The 18,930-nt window shown below is 43.5% G+C and overlaps 1 protein-coding gene across 1 annotated transcript in view; it reads right to left on the reverse strand.

Annotated features, from left to right (window-relative positions):
- TC2N (tandem C2 domains, nuclear) overlaps positions 1–1,988 on the reverse strand; it is a 65,262-nt gene extending 63,274 nt beyond the window's left edge. Inside the window, exon 1 of the mRNA XM_012453128.3 lies at positions 1,923–1,988. The gene's annotated coding sequence lies outside the window, so the exon portion shown is untranslated. The remainder of the gene's footprint in view (positions 1–1,922) is intronic.
- Positions 1,989–18,930: the final 16,942 nt, after the last annotated feature.

The raw sequence follows: 18,930 nt of genomic DNA on the forward strand, positions 1-18,930 counted from the left end.
CTTTTTTCTTTTTTAATCATCTCCTCACAAATTCTGATTTAGTCCAAATCACTCTCCTTTTAACCTCTGTTTCTCAAAATACAGTTTCTAAACTCACTACATTTACTTGTGAGAGTAGAATCACTATTCATGCCTCAGATTCATTCAAATTTGGCTTCTACCCTTATATTGTACTTAAATTATATCTGCTGAGGTTAATGGCCCCCTCCTAACTTCCAAAGCCAATAGGTATTTAATCAGTTCTCAACTCCCAGATAGACTTCTCTCCTAGGTAAAACTCTCCTCTCCTGGCTTTTCGGACACCACTGCCTCCTAGATTTCCTCCTTTCCTGATGCTCCTCCTCAGACTCCTTGGCTGTCTCTACCCATTGCTTCATGCTGGTGTTCCCCATCCTTGATCTTGATCTCTTGTTAAACTAAACTTCCTTAAATGATTTCTTACGCCCTTAGAGGATTAATTACCACAAATCCACTTCTGCTGCCAACATCTGTAAGTCTGATCTTGACTTCAGAAAACCTGATACCAATATATCTATTAGTATATATCAACTAGACAGCTCTGCCAGATGTCCTGCCAGAATCTCAAACTCATTTTCTCTCAACCTGAATTAATCTCTCAATATTAGTTTTATTCGTGAATGCACAATTATAATTCAAATGAAGTCAATAAAATACAAGACATAATTAGATTTTTCATGAAGAGTTAAAAAAGAATAAATTTGTATTATGGCCTCTTCCTCAGTTATGAAGGTAACTCATATTCATTAGCAAAAACTACAAAATACAAAAAAGACGATACAAAGCAAATCTCCTCCATCTCAGCTCTCAAAGGCAAGCAACATTATCCCCTCCTTCCAGAAAAAGCAATTTTTAACCGTGCTGAAGTTACACATCAAAATATGAAACTGGTAAATAGGATTTTGCTGTTATTGCTGATTATCAATATTTTCCAGGCTATGTTTTACAATATTAATCAGAGAAAAGAAATTTCTATTGCTTGTCCACCTACAGGGAGAACCAGAATAATATTTTAATTACAAAGGCAATCCTTTTATTTGCTGTATTTTAAATATGCTAAAGAAATCAGTGCTTTTGGCTTGGCATCTATCTTGTCTATACCCAGACGTCTATCGGTGTGTAATAGAGCCCACAGTTCACCCACTTATCTTCCTGTAAAAAAACCATGGTAAAGGAAGGCGTGGAAGAAGTAGAAGTCAAAAATAAAACCCAGCTGGCTAGACTGGTTTGCAACCACCACAGGAAAGTGCCACTTCTAACATCCTTTCGCCGCTTCACAAAGTTTCAGAAACATCACAGCTAAAAACCTTCTGCAAAGCTGTTGTAATCAGACCCCGCCAGGGAAAGGAAATTTGCTTCTCTTTCCCCAAAGCTCAGAGCCCACCTGGACGCGCCGTCGGAAGCACGAGCAGGGCGCGGGGCGACAGGCCGTCCTCGCTGGGGCTGGGCGCCGCGCGGCTCAGGTGCGCTCTCGACCGTCCGGGGTCACAGGTCCCACTGGGCAGAGCCCCCTACCCACGCAGGGGTCTCCACGTCGCCCACCCCGGTGCCCTGCGGACTACCGCGATCGCAGCTGTCGCGGGGCCTAAAGCTCCCTCAGGCCCCCGCGAGACAGGCGTCGCTGAGGAGACGCGGGAACAGCCCACGGGCCCCAACGCCGCCCCATTTTAGAGAAAGTTAAAGACAAAGAGACCAACAGAACGGGCGCTCACCGCCGGCCAGCGACGCAAGGCCGCCCTCACAGGCGCCCCCGACAGCCTGAGCGCGCTGCCAGCCAGGAGAAGCGCACCTGAGCCGCGCCGCGCCTTTCCCCGCCCGGGTCCCGCCGCCCTCTGCGGGGTCTCCACGCTCACCCCCGCGCTGAGGCGGCGCCGCGGCGGCGCCGCGTGACCGCAGCCAGTTACCTGCTGGAGGCAGTGGGTGCTCTGCCGTCGCCGCCTGCGGGAACTGTGACTCTGGTCACCTCGCGCGGCCGCGCCTCGAGGCCCCGCCCTCCCCAGGGCCTCCCCTACCCTGACACTTACCCCGTCCCCTCCACTACCCTCCCCGTCCCCACTCCCACGCCGCCCACCAGGGCAGCCCCGCCCCTCGGGTCGCTCGCGAAGGGGCGAGGCCAGGCGGGGCGGGGTGGGGCCGGGCCTCCCGCGTACCTGAGCCGCACTGCGCCTGCGTCCTCCGCGACTCCGCTCCTGGCAGCCACTTCCTGGGAAGGTGTAAAATGCAGCCAGGCACGGGGTGTGTCGTGGAAGCAGAAGGGAGATCAGCGGTAGGAGGGGGATAGAGGGGAAGCTATTGGCCTATGAAACTTCTCTGACTTGGGGAGGCAGGAGCAGTCTTTCTGGCAGATGTTTCTGCGTAATTTTCTTAGAAACGGAGTAGTAGTTTTGTTACCTTTTAGAGTTTTTATAAAAATCTAAGTTATAAAGTCTTTGAGAATCAGCCCTGCTCTCTTCACTTTTGTCGCTTCCTATCTGCTACTGCCTTGTCATCAATGGGTGTCTTGGAAGGAATATTAAATGTATCCACCACAGCACCTCGCACCCCCGATTCTATGAGGGAATCCTCTCTCTAACCCTGGAAAAGCGGGAGTCTGGCCCTTTTCTCTTGCCTTCGTTGGTGAACATCTCAACGCTGCTTGGAAAGTTGTTGAATGACTTTCCTGGATTGTCTGATGATGAATGGCTCAGCACTTTTTGTTTGTTTTGTTTTGACACAGGGTCGCCCGGGGTGGAATGCAGTGGCGTGTTCATGGCTCAGTGCAGCCTCGACCTTCTGGGCTGAAGTGATCCTCCCATCTCAGCACCCCTCCCAACCCCCACCGCCCGCAAGCAGCTGGGAATACAGGCGCGAGCCAGCATGCCAGGCTAATTTTTTTAATATTTTGTAGAGACGAGGTCTCATTATGTGGCCCAGGCTAGTCTTGAACTCCTGGACTCACGTGATCCTCCCACCTCTGCCTCCCAAAGTGCTCCACCTCCCACAGGGCTGGGATTACAGGCGTAGAACCGGCCTGGGTGGTAGGATTGTAAAATTGAAATGAAGGTTAATTCTTTCCTTCCTGGAGAACAATCTTTCCCAAAGTGAGTTCTGTCCATCTCAAAGTCCTAGAGATGATGGAGTGAGAGTGGGGGTAGATCCCAAGATAACATTAATTTGGGGAAAAGAGACACAAAATACTTGTTTTCCTTGAGATTCACAATGCACACTAGCATTTTACAGACCCGAGACCGTGTTTTACTTTCTTTGACCCTGCATCTCCCAAATGTGTTTGACCATAGAACTCTTTTCTTGAGAAATGCCTATTTCCAATCTTGAGCATTAGTGTTTCAACAAACACTTTGAAAAACACTGCTTTCAAGTCCTAGTACATTCACCTTTAATAACGTATCACCAATGTTTGCAAAGTTCTGCACTGTTTACACAAAGCTTTCATGAGTCATCTCATTGAATCCTGGCAATTGTGATATAGCTGTTATCTCATTTTGCAGTTGAAAATATTTAAAGGTCAGACAACCAGTTAGTGGTTGCCCAAACACAGAGACACAGAGTCAAGATCTGAATCTGAACTTTGAACTCCAAGGCATTTTAGACTAATATTCTTTTTTTTTTTTTTTTTTTTTTTTTTTGAGGCGGAGTTTCGCTCTTGATACCCAGGCTGGAGTGCAATGGCGCGATCTCGGCTCACCGCAACCTCCGCCTCCTGGGTTCAGGCAATTCTCCTGCCTCAGCCTCCTGAGTAGCTGGGATTACAGGCACGCGCCACCGTGCCCAGCTAATTTTTTTTTTTTGTATTAGTAGAGACGGGGTTTCACCATGTTGACCAGGATGGTCTCGATCTCTCGACCTCGTGATCCACCCGCCTCGGCCTCCCAAAGTGCTGGGATTACAGGCTTGAGCCACCGCGCCCGGCCTAGACTAATATTCTTTATTCTTTCTCTCACTCTCTCTCTCTCTCTCATTTGTTCCTTTTTTTTTTTTTTCCAGGTTCTCAATGGTTGCCCAGACTGGATTGCAGTGGCATGATCATAGCTCACTGCTGTCTCCAGCCATCCTCCTGCTTCAACTTCCCAAGTGTGATGGTATTACAGGGGCCACCATGCCCGGCTAAATTTTTTAAGTTTTTTATAGAGACATGGTCATGCTTTGCTGCCCAGGCTGGTCTAAAACTACCGGCTTCAAGCAATCCTTGTACCTCAGCCTCCCTAAGTGCTGGAATTACAGGCATGAGCCACGGTGCCCAGCCTCCCTTGATGCCTAAGGAGAGCACATCCTTGGTTAGAAATCACTAGAATCATGTGTTAGCTGAATCTTCTCAACAGCAAGACCATCACTTTCCCAAAATTTTACTTCCTCGCAGCACCTGACTTAGTGCAGGGCACGAAAGTGTCATTGAAATGTGCTGAATGAATGAAGGAGGAATGAATGCTCACTAACTACTAATTGAACTGAACTGATACTTAGTTCCTTCAATGAACAACTTTAACAACCACTTCGCTGATGCAGAAAAACCAAGAACAGGAGCTCCCCGAATTGTTCCTAGTTTTCTTCCCTAGTCCACCTTAAAACACTTTCCTAGAAGAATCCACTCTATTGATGGATACAGTTCTTATAAAATCAGGGATCCAATTCCTTTGTTTTCCTTGAAATAGGCCTCCTTCCTGTTCTATCTCAGAGGCAAGGCTGCATGAATGGAGGATACTGTACACCTTTCTTTGTGCTCTTATTTCTAACCTCTTCCTGCAAAAGGATCATCCTCAAAATAATATGAATGGGTTTTGTTTGTTTTTTGATTTAGCAATTTTATATTATTTGAGGCTGATCTAAGGAGAAAAATAGACTGGTCGATACAGATAATGTGGTTGCTTAGATATTACTGTGTGTATCGATTCTTTCATTTGATGAAGACAAATCATGTAATTCCTAATCTTAACCCCTATTCATTCTTTATTTAATGCAGTTTAGACGTGCTTTGTGATTCAGCCCAGACCTACCTCTCTGGCCTTAGCTCCCGGTATTTCCATCACCCCTTTTCTTTTTTTTTTTTTTTTGAGATGGAGTCTTGCACTCTCCCCTAGGCTGGCGTACAATGGTGCGATCTTCACTCACTGCAACCTCCACCTCCTGGGTTCATGAGATTCTCCTGCCCCAGCCTCCCAAGTAGCTGGGTTTACAGGCACACACCACCACACCTGGCTAATTTTTTGTATTTTCAGTTGGTAGGGGGTTTGACTATGTTGGCCAGACTTGTCTTGAACTCCTGACCTTGTGATCTGCCCGCCTCAGCCTCCCAAAGTGCTGGGATTAAAGGTGTAAGCCACTGCACGTGGCTTCCATCACCCCTTTTTGACCTATTGAAGGAATTGCAGTTCCCTAAACTGTTGAATACCATTCCCTCTACCGTTCTCTTATGGGTATCAACTAGCAAACTCATGTTCATCCAACCAAAATACCACCTCTTCTAGACAATGAAACCCCACACCACCCATTCCTGACTCAATTAGGTGCCATTTCTCAGCATAACCACCACAGTCCATCTGTATTTCTATCATGGCACCTACATAATGGCTGTAATTACTGGCTTCTTTTCACACTTTCCTCTAGATGCATTCCAAGTGAGTTACCAATGGGGAGGAATGATGACTTCCACCTCTATTTCCTGAGCACACAGCATAGCACTTGACATAGAAGGCACTCAATGGTTTGTTGAATAAATGAAAACATAACTTCAAAAGAATATGAATTCCTAGAGTGCTTGTGAAATAATTTTACAAATAAATGGTCATGAATACATCGGGAATAGCAGACAGATTTTTCTTCTCTCAAAATTATTTCCTTCCAATTTTCTGCCTTAGCAGATAACAGCAGAAGCCTACACCTATTCATTCATTTCATGTATTTGCTCAACAAACATTTCTGAGTGCCTACCATATAACAGGTGCAGTCCTAGGCACTTGCTTCAGAGAGAAAGTGACATTTCAAAAGCATCATGGATACTAATGAAACCTCAGATCCTGTCCCTGGGCACAAGGCTAAACCGCTTTGCCCATTCACTCTCCTTGCATCTAGGTAAGGTAATATGGCCAGTTCTGACAAATGGAATTTGAGTAGAAGTAGAGTTTCCCTTCTGCATCTAGGCAACCAACAACAGGTGAGCCTTCACCCCACTCTCTCCCTCTTTCCATTCCTTGACAACCTCAGACTAAACCATGCTAACCATTGCTACAGCTCACAATATGGCAAGATGGGAGAAATGTCTATGTCCTTGATTGACTTCATGGAATGAAGCTCTCCCCACCGCCCACTAACTTTGGATGGTGATGTGAGTGAAAAATATACTTTATTGTGTTAAACCACTAATATTTGGGGGTTTTTCCCCAACACCTAGCTTTATTTACTCTGATAGGCACTGTCATGAATGGTGACATACAGATTACATTAAACATACCAAAAAAAGGTATCTCCTGCTGTAGGCATTCAATGGAAGACATAGAACATGAAAAATTATCAAAAAGGATATTACAATCATAGAAAATTTAAGTTTGTCCCAAGTAGATAAAGAAAAATCTTATGGATATACAGCTCTCTATCTCTCAGACGGCCACCTGATCAGAATGCTGACATCGTGACCTGAAAACAAGCACAGAGTCGCCATCGTGCCTTCTTCATCATCTTTATCCACACTTCTTTGTCTCTTTCATGCACTTTGAAGGGTTTCCCTGAGTGGGCTTCAGGAGATCCAGTGTTACTCAAAGTCTAGTATATGTTCAGGAGAAGAGGGAAGTAAAAAGGCTAGGTTCCAAAGGGTCTTGAATATCTTACTAAGGACTTTGCCCATTAATCCACAGGATACAGTTAAATAAGCTAAGAACTATTTGTAGTGAGATGAGTTTCTTTTTTATTTCCCTCCATCATCTTTTTACCTGGATAACTGTTACCCACTAAACTAAGGTAACAGTGGGATAATGACTGGTCGCAGATGCTTCACTAAGAAACCTAATCATGAGAGTCTCATTTCTCGGTGCCCTTCCTCAGAACACCCATCTGCCTTCTCCAAACCCCGCTAATCAATGAAACTTCATAGCACTAAAAGGCTGATTGTTTTATTAGAGGCCTAAACAGAAAATATTCAGCACGTAGGTCAGGAGGCAATAGCACCAGTGGGGTCAAAGGAAGGCTATGAAGGAGGAAACAAAGAAACAGAGAATCCAGAAAAAAAAGGTTTTCCACCAACCACATGATCCACTCACCCAGGCTTAGCAGCTGGTCCAAAGAGGATGAGAGCACATGAAACTGCTCAAGATTCAAGAACAAAGGCTCCCAGTCTCACCGAGAGGAGCAGAGAAACATCTAAACCTCTACTTCTGTGACCTCTGTATGGACTGGAAGAAATGACTCAAACCTGAAGCAAATGACCCTGCATTCTTCTGGTCTCATGTCAACTTGCTTAAGTTGGAACTACATTTCCCTAAATTTCTTCCCCTATATGGTTTCAAGTTAGATTGGTCAAAAAAAAGAATTGAGGCAAGATTTGGAAGGTGAAAGTGGAGCCGAGCCACTTCCTCTGAAGATCATCGTGACTATACATGGTGGCAGATACACGCAGGGATTCTGGCAGGTTCTGGCTCATCCTCCTCCCCATATCTAGCTCTTCTTCTCACCTACAGGCCTTGCTGAACAGAGGACCCAAGATGACTCCAGAGCTTGATGGAAGACCTCCAGAAGTGTCCACTAGCTATAGACTTTTCCACAGCTCCCCTCCTGGGTACCACTCCAGCAGTTAGACATATATGGCTTCCTAGATTCATTGCAAGTTCTGCCCTTACAAGTCCACCTGTACAGGGCTTCAGGATGGCTGGTTAGTAACTTTTCTCTAATCCTTCAATTCCACTTTCAGACCTTTACTTCACCAGTTTCTCACATAATTCTGCAAGAGATTAGTCCCATATCAGTAAAACTCTAATGGTTCTGCTTCCCTGATTAAACCCCTCTGATACACCATTCCTGCTCTTGGCTACCTAGCAATAAGATTATGTGGATTGTACCACCCTTCCCTGCCACTTTTTTTTTCTTTTTTTCTTTTTTTTTGGATACAGGGTCTTGCTCTGTCACCCAGGCTGGAGTGCAGTGGTGCGATCATGTCAGCCTCCTGAGTAGCTGGGAGTATAGGCATGCCAACACACCCAGCTAAATGTTTGTATTTTTTTGTAAAGACAGGGTTTCACCATGTTGCCCAAGCTGGTCTCAAACTCCCAGACATTTGTATCTTATTGCCAAAACACTATGCTCTGAAGAAATAGCTATCCAGGAACTAAATGATAATCAAAAGGTTGCCTGATCAGGGAAATAGAATGAAAATTAGAAGAGTTGAGAGGAATGCTGAGTGTTAGCATTGAGTTATGATAGCTATCATCAGTACCACAGAAGGGATTCACCTGTCACAGTTGCAGCTAAGCCATGTGGTTCCACTCACTGGAGCCACAGGCCTAGTCATATTCCTTCTTTTTAGTAGGTGACAGTGTTGGTCCTAGGACTTCATCGTGCACTGTATCCATGCCCTTTGCTATGACTTTGAAGTTCCTCCCACCGAAGGAGCGGAGTATATTTCCCTACTCCTTGATTTTCGGTTCAGTCATGTGACTTGCCTTGGTCAATAGAATGAAATGGAAGGAATCATGTTCAAGTTCTGAGCTTAGGCCCTTAAGAGACTTCATGTGTTTCTGCTTGTCTTCTTGTACTTCTACCAGTGCCAAAAGACTTGCCTGGGCCAGCCAGCTGGTCCAAGGAGGGTAAGACACCCTAAAGCAGAGTCAGGCCAGATAAACCCAGCTCAGAACAGCTAATCCCCAGCTGCCCAGCAAGCATGAGAAATAAAAGATGATTGTTTGTACCACGGCATTTTGGGAATATTTGTTACACAGAAATAGTTACCTGACATATCCTCCCACCATGATTTTCTAGAATGGGGAAAATCTAACCCCCTCATGGCCCCAGAGTTCCAAACCAATGTGCCGAAGACTCCCCACCCAAGTCACTAGGGAGCATCGATTTAGCCAATGGTAAGTTTGAGGATTCAGTTTCTCACCCTCAATACAATTCTACTTGAAATTTTCTGTCCTTTGTGTTAGATATAAAATCTAAATATTTGTTAATAGCGGAGATGAGAAAGATTTAACACCCTTTCAGAAAGTTACTTCTGAATATTAGTGATTGTACATGCCGCTCAAAATCACGATATGAAATAAAATTTGAAGCCTGCCATTTGTAACTTTTGCTTTCATCAGACTTTTAGAAAAACACCTACGCCCAGCAAAATCCCCAGGCAGTTTTAGGATGCCAAAGCTTTCTTCATTTGTCTTTAAACCCATTCCATAGCCATAAAGATAATTCATGAATAAATATGGTTGGCAGATGAACCAAATATTCAAGGACATCTTTTTTAAGCCTTTAGATAAGACCTTTAGTTTGTTAGTTTACATGTTAGTCTCTCTATGAATTAGAAGTGGAGGGAGGGGCTCAAAATGCTTTATAATCCTATTTCTTTTTTCAGACATTTCTTCTTTCTCCACCACTCCCAGCCTTTCACTGTCTTCCTCCACTGGTCTAGCTTATGAAGGGACTGATGATGTTGGGATAGTTTTTGAGGAAATGTAGGAGGTCTGTAATCCATTTCCTACTTGACATGGGTTACATTTTTACTAGAAGAAAGAAAAAAAATGCAAATATATTTCCAGCACATCTGGGCAGCAGCTCCATAAAGTGGTTTTTAAAGAGCTATCCCATTGCTCTGTGAGGTGACAGCACTCGAGAGATAGGACAGGGTCTATGAGGGCCAGGGAAGCATACCCCTCCATTCCTGAGAAACATCCCCTCAGGAAACAATTTGGCATTTCCTACAAAACATGAACTTGTTTGGCAGCCTGACCAACTCATCACTCCTGTTCATCTCATATTGCACGCCTGATTAATAACAATGACATACTGAATACAACTTCAATAGGAAAGGGGAGAGGAAGAGCCAACAACACCCTTTCCAAACAAACATGCATGCACACATGTCCACAGACTCACACACCCCCAATATATAAAGCCACCCTTAAAATGTTGGGAAATATAAAATGATTCCATCAAAACTGTTATGTTACTGGGAGGGCCCAGGGTCGAAGATGACTTCCCTTCTCCCATCCAAATAGGTACATCAACATAGTTGGGGATGATAATAGCTGTTATTCTTCATGGACCTACTATGTGCCAAACACTGTGTTAATAGTCCATATAAGTGTGTATATATTGGCTGGGTGCAGTGACTTACACCTGTAATCCCGGCACTTTGGGAGGCTGATGAGGGGGTGGATCACTTGAGGTCAGGAGTTTGAGACCAGCCTGTCCAACATGGCGAAACTCCGTCTCCATAAAAATTAGTTGGGCATGGTGTTGCACACCTGTAATCCCAGCTACTCGCGAGGCTGAAGCAGAAAAATCGCTGGAACCCGGGAGGTGGAGGTTGCAGTAAGCAGAGATCACGCCCCTGGACTCCAGCCTGGACAGCAGAGTGAGTGAGACTCTGTCTCAAAATACATACATACATATATACATACATACATACATACATACATGTCTATACATCTAGTTTAATTCTTTCAACAACCCTGCGAGAATTAGATATTATCTAGACTTTACAGATAAGAAACTTCTCCAAGATCACAAAGTAGTGGTGGAACAGATTGGATTTGAAAACAAAGCTGCATGTGACACTAAAGCTCAAGCTCCTTTTGTTAAGTCACAGGTTTAGTCGGTAAGTTGTAAAGTCTAGACTTAGAGGTGTTTCATTACTCAAAGCCCATTGGAATTGTCATCTCTTCTGTGGGTTCTTGACTTGTTCTAGACAGAATTCTAATGGTTACAAGTAACAGAAAACCTCTCCAATTTGTTCAAGTAAAAGGCAGGGAATGGCATTCTACTCCTACCCTTACTTTGGGTAAGGAAACAATGGGAACATACTCAGAGATCTGAACAAGCAGGCATCAGAAAGAGCAAGACCTAAGGTAGCCCAGACACCCCTCAGCCTCGCATTTCATGGATACTGCTTCTTTTTGCACACCTGCACCTCCCAATCAGCTTATCTGAGTCACCAGTCTCTCAAAGCTGCAGTCTACACCTGAGTCTCTGATTACTTCCTCAATGGTATATCTACCCAGCCTTTGGGCTCAGGACCCACCACCTTAGAAGTAAGTGCTTCTCCCTTCCCAGTTTTCTGGGAGAGAAATCTGATTGGCCCAGCTCATACTTTCCAGCCAGGCCACACACAAGGTACAGATTGCTGGCTGGTCTATGGTTGGGCACCTGTTGGTCAGATGTTTGCCCTGGTCCACTCAGAGGTAGCTGGGGAGGAGAGGGTCAAGGGATCTGTTGCTGTACCTCTAGGCAGGGAAGTACCCTGAAATCCAGCAGATAGATGCTCAGTTCTTTCTCTCCTTTCCTTTATGAGACTGTCACACCTGCATTAGGATTGAATTTTAAGTAGCTTCCCATTGCTCTCCAACTACCCTCTGCTTATTTTCCAGATTCTTATGGTAATCCTTATTGTGGTTCTATCTGCAATGCCCTATCAGAGTGCTAAAAACACAGTGAGTGAACACTAAAAAATGGTTTGTTGTATTTAGGTAGAGTTCATTGTGGAAAGGAACAAGAAAGAAGATCAAGAATCATTTTTTTTAATCCCTTTCCCTTGTCCACAGAAAGATCATCAAAACTAGAGAGAGAATATCAAACGCCTGATGACAAGTCTTCAGCTGCACTGGCTTAACAGGAGCTTATGTGGAGAAGAAAAAGAATTTGAGCCAGAGGAACAAAACTTGAAAGTTATTTCCAACTCTCTTACCAAAAGAGGCATCCAGCCCAACAGCTCTCAATCTGGAGTAAAGCTCCCATGTACTATGTGAAGTGTCCTTGCTCTGATTCCATCCCTTTACTCCCATTCAGAGACTTCTATTTGAATTAAAATAAATGACTCTTCTGCTATTATTGTGGTGAGCTTGATTCTGCTGATTTAAAAAGAATAAAAAAGAAAATGATTGCAAAAACTTTGTATTAAATTACTAGTAACAAATTACCGGTAACTATGTTACAATTGGCATTGTGACTGAGAGCTGTTAATTTAGGACATTCTGCTGCCCACAGCTGAGGTGACACTAACTGTGTCAATAAGGATGCTTTCAGCCCCAAATAAATAATAGAAAACCCAATTCAATGGCCATAAAAACAAGGAAATGTTTTCATTTCTACAATTGTTTAAATCATCCATAATTCTTTGAAACTGCTTTCAACAAAAGCTGGAGCCTGTGTCCTCTGAACTGTTTCTAAGCTAACTTTAGTGACTGGTCAACCAGCAAAGTACAGTGGAAATGATGCTATGTGATGGCTAATACTAGGTCATAAAAGGTGATACAGTTTCTACTTAGTTATCTTTGTATGCTTACTCTTGGAATCCAGCCACCATGCTCTGAGGAAGCCCATGTGGTTTGTGGAGACCCACATGAAGCGGGCCACATAGAAAGGACTAAGGCCCATGACCTTCGCATCTGACTGAGCCAGCACCGACTGCCCAGTTTGTGAGGGAGCCGTGTTGGAAGTGGATCCCCCTGGCCCTGGCTAAGCTGCCCCACCTGACTCCTTGTGGAGCAGATACAAGCCTTTCCCACTGAGCCCTGCCCACATTGCAGACTCATAAACGAAATAATGATAAAATCCTGTTGTTTTATGCCACTGTTTAGGGAAGGTTTGTTGTACAACAATAGGTAACTAATATGGTTAACCTACTAGGAAGCTCAAAGATAGATCAGCCTTCAGAGTCATTGATTCGCAATTCAACCATTTAGCATTGTTTTCCTTCCCTTTTCTCTGTTCTGCATCATGTAAGTTTCATCCTAAATCTAGTTCCATTTGTGGTTGTAGAACACCTGTCAGGGGAAGACCCTCTTCCTGCAATTCAGGTGAAGAGAATAGAATGAATTCCCCTAGAATGCTCATAAGAGAAAGTAACTTTCCCCAAAGCCAGCAAACCTCTCCTCTTATCTCTTTGGCCAGAATTAGGTCACAAGCTTATTTTTGAACCAATGCCGGCAAAGAGGATAAGATACCATTTTGACTAATCAGGCCTATCTCTTAAATTGAGACCAATTCCCTAAACCATACGGCTGCTGCTTATGGGATAGAATGGATGTTGGGAAAGCCGCTTCACCAATTTAAGATATCAGAAAGAAGGGACAGATAAATGAGAAAACCCTCAGGTGGTGGCCAGCCCAGGCATAACTAAGAGGAAACCCCACAGGATTAGCAGTATCCTGGGTAAGCCAGTTGAGGGTCTAGCATGGTATAAATTGTCTACTTTCAAGGCCCGCGTGACTGCAGACCTCTTTTTATCCCCTCTTCTGTCATCTCCTATGTTTGTTACCTGTCTTACCTTCATCAGCCATCTGCATATTTATTCCAGCTCCCTTGCAAGTTTCAGCCTAATGGGAGGAAAATGCATTACTCAACTTCTGGTAACTTTGTTCCAATTTCTCTCCAAAGAAAAACCTCCTGACATATGCAAGGGTTGGTGTCACTATTTTTCCTATTTTTGCCAATGAACTAAGGCTTTATGATAGTCTTGGGAAGATTACTTCTCCTCCCTGGATCTGCCTACTCACATGAAAAATGAAGGGAGTAGACCAGAAGATTAACAACCCCTCTAGCTCCAGGAGTTTCTGTACTCTTCCTCCTATCTTTTCCAAGATGACTACAGCCATGCCTGAAAATTCATGTCATTTGTCGCTGCTTTGCTGTATGCCTAGCTCTTCTTCATAGTCAGCATCTCCCCAATGTTCACTATTTTGCTTTCACTGCTCTGGGCCATCTCTAAATCCTGCCTTCCTTTTTCACTTTCTGGACAGGCTGTCACTAAAAGTGATAAGGATTCTTCAGCTTTTCTACACAGCTTTTTCCTGTTTCTGCCTTTGACCTTGTGTTGCCTCCTTTAAACACAGCGCAACACTGTGATGGAGTTCAGCAAACATCTCATTTCCAGAAATTGAATAGGATACTTCATGAAAAAAACATTTGTGTGAATTAAGTGTAGGAGACTCAGAATCGACATCTGCTTTAGTCTCACCATGAGGACCACTCTTCCTCCATTCCAAAGTTGTGTGGCCACTGTGATTTCCCACAATTTCATTTCCCCAGTCAGAGCTGACTGGTTCGTGAGACAGTATCTGACCCAAGACAATCAATCAAAATCCTTCCCTAGAATTTTTTTTCACTATCACTAGAAAAAAACAGTCAGTCCTCTTTGCAGTGACACAAGACACTTTGGTAGCCATGTTTCCCAGGTAGAAGAGGTCAATCCATAATGAAAGAGGATGAAGTTGATGTACTGAGAGAAGTAAAGATACGAGATGGTGAAGGATTCCAAAGGCAATAGATTTCTTGGTTGTATTCTTGGGTGAATTCACCTCTACTTTTTCCATAGTACTAGTACATAAACACACCAGGTATAAGCCCATAAATAATATATTTTGCCTAAGTTAATATACGTTTAGTTCTTGCCACTTAAACACAAGAGATTTAATTGAGTACTGAGAAAACTGTCCCTGTAAGATTCTTTGGAACTGAGTCTTTAGCATTTTGATTGGACTGTGATTTGTATACATTTTTATTTTCTTTAGTTGCTTGCCTCTGAGTATTTGTTTATGGCATGAAAGATTGGGTGTAAAAAATGGGATTTAGGGCCGGGCGTGGTGGCTCATGCCTCTAATCCCAGCACTTTGGAAGGCTGAGGCAGGCGGATCACAGGTCAGGAGTTCGAGACCAGCCTGGCCAATATGGTGAAACCCCGTCTCTACTAAAAATACAAAAAATTAGCCAGGCATGGTGGTGCACACCTTTAATCCCAGCTACTCAGGAGGCTAAGGCAGGAGAATTGCATGAACCTAGGAGGAGGAGGTTGCAGTAAGCCGAGATTGTGCCACTGCACTCCAGCCTGGGAAACAGAATGAGACACCGTCTCAAAAAAAAGGGGGGGGATTTAGAGGCAGAAAACCCAAGTTGAAGTTCTGGCATTAATACTTTTTAAACATGGTGACATTGCAAGAGCCTCCCTGAGCCTCAATCACTTTCCTAGAAAAGGGGGATAATCATAATTGTTGCCTTAGCAACTCTCAGAGTCATGATGAGCATCAGAGTAAGAAAATGGGGAGGGAGGAGGCCATATTCATCTTTGCATTTCTAATGTCTATTTAAGCCTAGGACAGTGTACTACATACGGAACAAATATTTAGTGAATGAAAGAAAAAACACAAAAGTATTTTATACACTATAAAATGGGGGTTCCCAAACCCCAGGCCATGGACCAGTACCAGTCTGTGGCCTGTTAGGAACCAGGCCACACAACAGGAGTTGAGCAGCAGTTGAGCAAGTGACGCTTCATCTGTATTTACAGCCTCTCCCCATCACTCATGTTACCACCTGAGCGCTGCCTCCTGTGAGATCAGCGGCAGCATTAGATTCTCATAGGAGCACAAACCCTATTGTGAACTGTGCATGTGAGGGATTTAGGTTTCGTGCTCTTTATGAGAACCTAATGCCTGGCCAGGCACGGTGGCTCACGTCTGTAATCCCAACACTTTGTGAGGCCAAGATGGACGGATCATGAGGTCAAGAGTTCAAGACCAGCCTGGGCAACATGGTGAAACCCTGTCTCTACTAAAAATACAAAAATTAGCCAGGCGTGGTGGCATGTGCCTGTAATCCCAGCTACTCAGGAGTGTCAAGCAAGAGAATTGCTTGAATTCTGGAGGCAGAGGTTGCAGTGAGCTGAGATTGTACCACTGCACTCCAGCCTGGGTGACAGAGCAAGACTCCATGGAAAAAAAATCTAATGCCTGATGATCTATCACTGTCTCCCATCACCCCCAGGAAGGACCATCTAGTTACAGGAAAACAAGCTCAGGGCCCCCACTGATTCTACATTATGGTGAGATGTATAATTATTTCTTCATATATCACAATGTAATAAAAATAGAAATAAAAGTGCACAATAAATGTAATGTGCTTGAATCATCCCAAAACCACCCCTCACCCCTAATCCATAGAAAAATGGCCTTCCATGAAACTGGTCCCGGTGCAAAAAGATTAGGGACCACTGCTCTAAAGCACTATTTAAATGTGAATTATATCATGAAGACCACTTTCCAATAATACAGGGTGTGTGTAAGTATTCACATTGGCAAGTTACGTTGGTCTTGGGCTGAACGACAATTTCAGCGTCATGAACGGACATTCACATAAACAAGCTGTAAAGTGAGTGGGATTTGTGGACAGTATCCTCTCCAAACTTTCTTTGGTTGTTCTCCCTCTATTTGGTCTAAATAGTGTGTCAAGGTGTCTCTGGTCCCAAGTTCTGTAAGTGGCCAAAGCTCTAGAGCTGTTGGATGCTGTTGCGGTAGCATCAGAATGAAGAAGGAGGTTTTAAAAATCACCTAAGGCTCTTTCACTTATAATTAGCACATAACCTTACCTGTCCCTTTGAGATATCACAATGGCTGAGGCTCTCATAAATTCTCAGGCTGAAAATTGCTTATTTATAACTTCTTTTTCTCTTCCCAAATGGCCATGTAAAATTATACAAAGAAGACATGCAGAGCCAAGAAGCACACTAGCCTGGTGCCATCCAGTGTACAGGCAAACAGACCTCCACACTATATTAAGCCACCAATGTTTATCCTGAATCATCATGAAGTAAAACTCTATACATAGTGGAGTCTGGCTACTAAGACAAAAAGTGGTCCATACCTTATTTTTAACATCCATCATAATGACTAAAGATATTTAAAGGTTTAGTGCTTCAAAAAGTATTTTCTGAATTATTTGAAGTACATTTTCCAAAATGATTCATTTTTTAATTATTCAAAATAGCCTTAGTTTTCAAGTATCATTGCTCATTAAATGGTTCAATAAGTAAATCACAGGTACTAGATTCCCATAATGCAAATTTCACAATCCTTAACATTGTACAGTAGGTAAAAACAGACGGTCTCCCAGCAATAGGCATATTCTATTGGAATAAAAATGCAGCTGGGCACAGTGGCTCATGCCTGTAATCCCAGCACTTTGGGAGGCCAACGTGAGCAGATCACCTGAGGTCGGGAGTTTGAGACCAGCCCGACCAACATGGAGAAACCCTGTCTCTACTAAAAATACAAAAAAAAAAAAAAAGAAAGAAAGAGAAATAAATAAATTAGCCAGGCGTGGTGGTGCATGCCTGTAGTCCCAGCTACTCAGGAGGCTGAGGCAGAAGAATCACTTGAACCCGGGAGGCGGAGTTTGTGGTGAGCCGAGATCACACCATTGCACTCCAGTCTGGGCAACAAGAGCGAAAACCCACCTCAAAAAAAAAATAAAAATAAAAAAAAAAGTTGCTCTGCCTCCCTAGCCTTAACTTTTTCAATCAGGAATCCTGTCTTTGATCACATTTCCTACTGCAAAGATTACTGTGAAAGAATAGATTATCATGAATTTTTGAATTTTGTTACCCTCGCCAATAGATCACTAACTTGTTTAAAACAAATTATCTCCCACTTTCCTACCTTGATAGATGTGATTTAATGTGTGTGCCTTAACCTTTGCTTGACCAGTGAACCATACCAAGTCCAGAAAGTTGCATGACAAGTTTGAGGAACAGTGAGAGGGCCCAGAGCCACTGGAGCAAGAGAAAGAGAGAGAGAAGGGTAGGAAGAGAGGCCAGAAGAGCATGGGGTGGGGTTTGGGGGAAAGGAGATGGCATGGCTGTTATTAAACATTTGCTGCTACTCTAAATAGGCTGAGAAGCCACTGGAGAGTTTGGAGTTGGGGAATGACATGAACTGATTTCACATTTGTACAGATCACTCCAACTGTTGCGTTGAAAATAGACTGTAAGGGACAGAGGCAGTGGTGAAGGCAGAGGGGCCAGGTAACTGATTCTGCCTATAATCAAGGTGAGAGAGGAAAGAGGCTGGGACTCAGGGTGTAGTAGCGAAGGTGCCAAGTATGGGGTTAAATGATATAACATATGCACAGCATAATAATTGGCACAGTCAGTCGAGGTAGATGTTCACTGTGATAATGGCATTCTGAACCCCATGACTCAATAGTAGATGGTTGTTCATTGCATGGCAGACCCAGGTAAGTGATTACAAACTAGATAGTCAATGTCATAATTAGAAAAGGAACTTTTTGAACATTTTTGCATGTATCAATTAAAGTGTAATTGAGTCAAAAGTAAGAGTTCATGCTGCCCTTCATTGAATTATCAGCTTGGATTTTTAAAAAAAAAAAAAACTACACACACACACACACACACACACACACACACATACACACACACAATCTGTGATCAAAAAGTTATTGAAGTGCTGCGGTTGCCCAGAATTCAGCCTGACCTTGCAGCACTCCTAGTTATTAAAAATCATTTCTATGGGCTTACATTTTTTGGTTTAACAAGCACAAGAGGCCATGAACTCTTAATATCTGAAGCAAACGTGTTAAACATCTGGGATCTGGCATAAGCTTCTCCTGTGGGATGCATTGTTTGTGCAAACTTTTATTGAATTAAAAAAAAAGTAAGAACTGAGTTTCAAAATATTCGTGTAACCTAGTAAGAATATTTCTCTGAATCCAGAGTCAAAATACAGAGCTACAAAAACTGATTTATAAACTTAAATTCAAAATTAGGTTAGAAATCTGTTCTTAAAACACAGCATGGTTTTGAAGTGGAACCAAGCTTCAGCTCTAGCTGTAACAGGAAGATGGCTGATCTAAGTTAAATAGTTTCTTCCAGGCTAAAGGCACAGCTTCTGACCAGTCTAAGAAAGCCATGGGGTTTGCAGGAAGGGTGCT

The sequence above is a fragment of the Aotus nancymaae genome, unplaced genomic scaffold (assembly GCF_030222135.1).
Source record: "Aotus nancymaae isolate 86718 unplaced genomic scaffold, 86718_ANA_hifiasm-v0.15.2.pri h1tg000011l, whole genome shotgun sequence".
NCBI lineage: Eukaryota > Metazoa > Chordata > Mammalia > Primates > Aotidae > Aotus > Aotus nancymaae.